General features: G+C 31.4%; 1 long non-coding RNA gene across 2 annotated transcripts; it reads right to left on the reverse strand.

The window, feature by feature from the left end:
• Nucleotides 1-2,998: 2,998 nt before the first annotated feature.
• Nucleotides 2,999-6,281, reverse strand: LOC137837542 (uncharacterized). Of its 2 annotated transcripts, XR_011085483.2 has the most exons (5): nt 5,808-6,281; nt 5,660-5,724; nt 5,223-5,317; nt 3,480-3,572; nt 2,999-3,189 (listed from the first exon to the last, which is right to left on the reverse strand). It is a non-coding gene; the product is annotated as an uncharacterized LOC137837542 (long non-coding RNA). The 2 variants fall into 2 exon arrangements; XR_011085482.2 differs by having other exon boundaries at nt 5,660-6,278.
• Between the last annotated feature and the right edge of the window lie 339 nt (nt 6,282-6,620).

Here is a 6,620-nt window from a genome sequence, read left to right on the forward strand (position 1 = left end):
ATGTATGAAGGTTTAATGTTCTTAGAAATTGTGAAAGAAAGAAGGATTAAACTCCACAAGTATGAACACAATTTGCCATACACTTAGAATTCTCTTTAGTAATTTGAAATTTGAAAGTTGAACCTTGAATGCTCTCAAGTTCTTTTTATCTTGTTTTTATGGACTCAAAAGTTCCATATCTTTTTTTTTTTTGCATGCATATTCTTTTGTTATCATTTCACTTTTCACTTTTCGCAAAAAGATGTTGACTTTGGATTCAAATCATATGAACACTTGCATTCTATGTTTGGAATTAAATCAACCACTACTCAAAAAACTTCTTTTTAACTCTTTACAATAAAAATAAAAATAAGTAGAATAGAGTTAAGACTCCTAGAACACTAAGAACACAAGACTCAAGCAAAAGATGTAAGGAAAAAAAAATTGACAGAAAATATTCAAAAGCGGAATTTAAAGTGCTTAATGAATAAAAACGCGGAATTGTAAATGATAAGAATTAAAAGGCGGAATAGAAATTGCTTGAAGGTAAAAGCAAGAATTTAAATGTGCTACAACTTTAAAGATAGAAATCAACTCAAAAGAAATTAAGCACAAAATAACCATGCTCTGAATACCACATGATGTGAGTTGATTATAGAGTTGTACATTTTATGGTGGCACTTTGTTTATGATTTTTATTTTTTAAGCAATGCAAGGTGAGAACCCAAATAAGATCCCCACTGGACATGAAGTTAACCAAGTGGTTAAGTAAGTGTGAAGGTTCGCTTTTAAAGGGCAAAGGGAAAAACACAATATGGTGATTATGATGATGAAGATAAATGGCAGAAATGCAAAGAATATAAGATGAAGAATGACAAGTAATAACCAAAATTAAAAGACAAAGATGGAATCATAAAGAGGAATGGAAATGGAAGACATAAAAAGGAAGATAAAAGGAGGAAGGGATGAAGAAAGCTTATGGAAGAGAAGGGATGTCATGCCACTTGGAGAAGGAGGTACTCCAAGATGAGTGGTGAAAGAGCCGCCACTTAAAGTGCTCAGACACTCAAGATAAGACCCACCATGAGAACTCCCAAGTCTAAAAAAATCACTCCTGCAGAGTTTTGTTTACTATATTCAAATTCAATGTGTCAATACATGGAGGAAGATACCCTTTATATAGGAAGGAGTGACTAGAAGGGCAAGATGAGTGAGGGGTAGAAAAGGAAGGGGGAGAGGGGATACCTAGTTTGTTTGACCATGATAAAAAATGTCCCTTAGGCATAGCTTCAAGAAGTTAGGTTAAAAACCGTAATTTTAGGTGCATGTGTTATGAAAAGTGGGCTTGGCACAAGCCCATTTTGCTAAGTACACTCCTATTTATGATATGTAAACCTACTCTAGCTTATTCTTCTATTTGGACCCCTAAAGTGAAACCAATTTATTTACAAACATTTTGTCTTGTAAGAAGAGTAGAAGAAAGAACATCTAATGCTTTGGTTTATGCCCAGTTCTTCTTCTGTTGAGGTTCTTCCGACATTTGGTGGGGCCTTGTCTTGGATGCTGAGATGACATATCAAAGTGTGAAGTGTCTTTTGTGTCCTTGGTCATCTTCTTGGCTATTTGGGTTTTATCAAATCCCCTCTCCAATAGCTATTCCACTTCTAGTAGTAATTGACTTACATTGCTCCTTGAGCTTTATCTGTGTGTTGGATGTAAATTGTTTATTCTAGGGGTTCTCCAATTGCTTTCCAATCTATCCCACTTGTGTCTCCAAACTTCTAATAGAAGTGTCAATATTCTTTTAGTTGTACGGTGATGCTTAGTGGTTATTGTTGTTGAAAGGGGTCTTGCTTAAAACTTTGATTTTGATTGTTTCTCCAGCCTTGAAGATAAAATTATTATTATTGGAGAATCTACCTTGCGTTCCTTGATTTCCCATATAATGAACCTCTTATTCAGATGAATTATTTTCAAAAGAGAAGTGACCATTTGGATGATTACCTCCACAAAAATCATACTTCATTAATTGAATTGGGCTTTGATAAGAATGCATAACTTCTAATTGTTGTGGCAGATTAGATATTTGCTTCATTAATACTTCCATCTACTGTGTCAAAATTTTGTTATGAGCCAAAAGTGCATTTAAAGTATTATTATCCATCATCCCCTACTACAAGAAAATTTGATATTACATACAACATCAATCCGTATGTAAGAGACCAAATTTGCATGTAGATCATAGTTACATACGGATACAAATTCTATATGTAATAACATACGAGTAAATCTATATTTATGTAATTCACTATAAGAAATTAGGTAAATAGTGTAGGTTATAAACGGACACAAGCAACCAAAAGCTGACACAAAATTATTGTTAGCGTAGGTTTAACGTCACAAACAAATTGGAAGCTAATACCTTGGATGCTAACACTTTAGCGTGGGCTTCAACAGGAGACGCAATTTGAGTAGACTAAACCTTCGCAATTTGGACACAAGGTAGACACACTAGCATCACCTAGGCCGCAACAAAATTAAAATTTTTATTTTATAAATTTAGGCTAGCGTGGGTGTAACCTATAACTTCTTGGATGCTAATTAAAATAATGAATGGGCTTAACCAACGCTATGAAAAAATAATTTAAAATGTTAGTGTAGATTAAGCCTACGCTAAAAGTGAAATAAAATATATGATAGGAGGTTATTGCTAAAAAAAACATATACAATAGACGAGATATATATATATATATATATATATATATATATATATATATATATATATAATCTTACACTAATCTTCCATAAAGCTGGCTTCATCAAAATTGGTGTGAATGTTCCTTTATCTTTTAATAATCACACTCATTGGTGGATTTCAACAAGGTATGGGAGTTGAATAATCCAAAGGGACATCATTAAATTAAAAGAGTTATTTCTTCTCTCAAGTTGTGACTCGAATTATCTCTAGATCTATTTGAAAAATTAAAATCCATCATATAATTATAATTGTAATAATAACTTCTAAAATAAAAAATCCACAATGTAGTATATATTTCTAATTGAGTTCAAAAATTCAAATTCAAGTCAATATCTAATGCAATTGAATGTAAACAATATTTGAAAATTAAAATGAATACAAACAAATAAATAAGTAAGAAAATAACATGTCCATCATCCTCATCACCAGAGTGAATACAAAATTAATAGGACCTGTGAAAAAAATGAAACGATTAGTAGAATAAATAGAACAATTAGTACATTAAAAGAAATATATAAACCTTAAGTAAATAAAAGGCCAACTTTTATTTCTTACAGTAACAACATACTGTAAATTGAAAGCTAGGAATAGAGAGAACTTCAATCACATGATTTCTCATATTCTCCAAAGCATCAAGTTAATTGGACTAAAATCTCAATTTGTTAACATCAATGAAAAAAGATTGACTGAATCACTACATTTTTAGCAAATTTAATTTGAACTTCCTTAATAAGTAAATCACCTGATTTGTGTTATGAAAACAACAATCCTTTGACAGTAGCCTGAACATTTTGTACGCATCCCTTCCATATCTTTTTAACTCAATTGACTCAACCTGCAACATGGAACATAAAATAATTTTATAAACAACACAAAGATTAAAACCTCCTCATTTTGAGCCCCTTCAATAATTTTCTTCAAATCTCAAAAAGGGAGAAGACTTCTAAATTACAAAGTATTAAAGGAATCATAAACCAAGACTATGAAAGAGTTCTTCGACATTAACAAATAAGAAAATAAAATTATAAATATTTTATATCACAACACAAGTAGTACTTAAGATATTTCATGAATAAAATGTTGTGTGAGAGACATGGATTCGCATGACATTTCTCACCACTACAGATATTTCGCAACTATAGTGTTGAATGAATACTAGTGTGTCTTTGTGCCTGTGTGATTATTTAAGAGCAAAATATTAATCTGGTGAGAATATATATACGGACTACACGGACTATTTCACTTGTGTTTTATAAATTGTTTTTTAAAAATAAATATACAAAAAAACTAGTATTAGGCCCTAATAAAATATATTCATTGTTTAATTTTAAATTAAGACGTTTAAGAGATATTTTATCCGTGTAAAAAAAACAAAAACAAGTAAGGTTAAAGAACCTAATATCATCAATCTCTTACAAAATATTCCAATATCAAAATATATATTCTTTCGTAACACTAACCAACTTGTATTCCACCCAATTCAAAATGACCCCCTGTTCTAATTACATGCACCGACATGTTGACTCTGTTTTGATATACATCTGTATGAATATTAAACCTCTAGTGTAACATTTGCCATTTTGCATCTACTATTTCTCACTTCCATTAGCTATCTAGCACATTTTCTGCAAATGCTGAATACGTTTAAGTGTAGAGGAGCTTGCTTTGTCACCACTTACATAAAATTGATGATTTGATCAAACTTAGTCAAATATCTTTGCCGGTACTTTCGGTGTTCTAGAAACCAGCATCTATATGCCACTAACCTACATAAAACATCGTTGTACATGCTGTCCAGTTCTCAAATACTAATTCCCCCTAAATTGACATTGGCTACACTCTTATATGCTAATCTAAACTTATCCTAAAACCTTTGAACTAGTCAAAAACTTATCCCCAAAGTTTAAAGTGATTTTAGATTGGACAGAGAAACCAATCAGAGAACGAATGAGAATGAAACATCACATGAACTGCATCAACACAAAGTATGCACAACAAAAGAACAAATTTTGAGCATTAAACTTCTCAACCTATTAATCAAAAAAGGAAAGATAGAAACATGTACCTCAAAATTACATTAACATTAATTAAATATAGCACCTCATAAACATTTACTTAAATAAACATATTGAGTTCTAATATCAGTCCACTTAAGGAATTATTTCCCTTTACTTTCTGATTTATGCTTCAAGCACCATTAAAGTAAATAACATAGTATATATAAGTGCTAATATTACATATAAGGTAAGTTTATTATGAGTATGAAAAATATTTCATACTGTGCAATAACAGATAAGGAACCCTAAAATATTCATAATAAGACTGTGCAATAACAGATAAGGAACTGATTCTTAGCAAGTACCATACATTACATATATATATATATAAAGCGAAAAAGCCTTAGATAGTGTATGAATAAGCAACATGTTCTTTATTAAGTAATACAGCCTAAATATAAGAAAGTAGCCTAAGGAATCTGGTTCACCTGAATTCTCCATTTTCACTTTTTTCTCTACAGTTTTCACTCAAGACAGTAGCAGTTTCATCTTCATGCTGAGTTTTTATATTCTCAGTCATTGCCTACAATACGCATATTTAATATTCAATATTATAAAAATAATATTATAAACATATTTTCATTTGGAAGTACATGAGGAATTGCATGAAGGATTCAACAAAATTGGAGAAAAAAAGATGAAAGTAACAAGAAAAAAGAACCAAGACTATGCATATTGCTATACTGTTAAATTTTTCACTGAAATCAATATTCAACAGTAACATGTTCAAAACATAAACAAATTCCAATCTTAATTGCAATTCATCACAATAATTTCAGTAACTCCATCTAATTCATTCTTCGACATGCAAATTTTTTAAAATATTACAAACTATTTTCCTAAAACTAACTTGCTATAAACTAACCTTTATAGCACTCCCAACACAATTTCCGGTTCCAAACGACAATCCTCATACAGCCCATGCACCACCTCAACCAAAAACAGAAAAACGCAAAAATTAAAAATCAAACGCTAAATCAACAATGAATTCACTGAAACCAAAATCAACTAACCTTTTAAATTAACCTTAGAGGTTAAGCTACAAAGAATCGAAGCGAATACGAAAATTCAACATCATCCTCCCAATTTTGAAGACTGGAACCAATTACGTAGCCTCACTAGCTCACTCACTACAAAAACAAATCAATCGGTGCAACAACAGATGGGGACAGGAAGAAATCGAGGTTTTAACAACTGCTTGATTAGAAAATCGCGGCAGGAACAAATGGTTTGGCCAAAAACGCAGAAAAGGTGTAGGGTTTGCTCTTAAGAAAGAAGAGAAAAATGGAGAAGATTCTAACTCGCGCTAAAAACGAAAAAGAGGAGAAGATTTTAGCTCGCGTAGGAAGGCCAAAAATGAAGAAGAGGATCTAGGGTTTGCTCTGAAGAAAGAGTGAAAAAGGGAAGATTTAACCTTGCGAGTTTGGTTTGAGAAAAAAAATGAAAAATGGAGAAGATTGAACTTGTGGGTGCTCTTAAGAAAGAGGTGAAGGATTTATTATTTCAGAGAAAAAATAAAAATAACTAACGGCTTCCAAAATACACTCAAAGCCTAATAATATTATTTAATTAACTGAAATAAATTTTATAATAATTTATTATTTTTAAAACTGCTAGCGTGGGTTCAGAGTGTTTTTGGCCCATTCGAGTTATTGTTGGGTCGCTGTAGTGTGGGTGGTGTTGTCTCTAATAGTATCTGCAGTTTGGTCCATACTAATTTTTTTTTTGCAGCTAATTCAATGATTTTTTGTAGTGGTAGGTGGCAAGATATTTTCCAGCAATAAGTATTTGTATATTGTAGAGTTCTATGATTTTAGAACTCATGT

This window comes from Phaseolus vulgaris, chromosome 4, assembly GCF_051622355.1.
Source record: "Phaseolus vulgaris cultivar YP4 chromosome 4, ASM5162235v1, whole genome shotgun sequence".
Taxonomy (NCBI): Eukaryota; Viridiplantae; Streptophyta; class Magnoliopsida; order Fabales; family Fabaceae; genus Phaseolus; species Phaseolus vulgaris.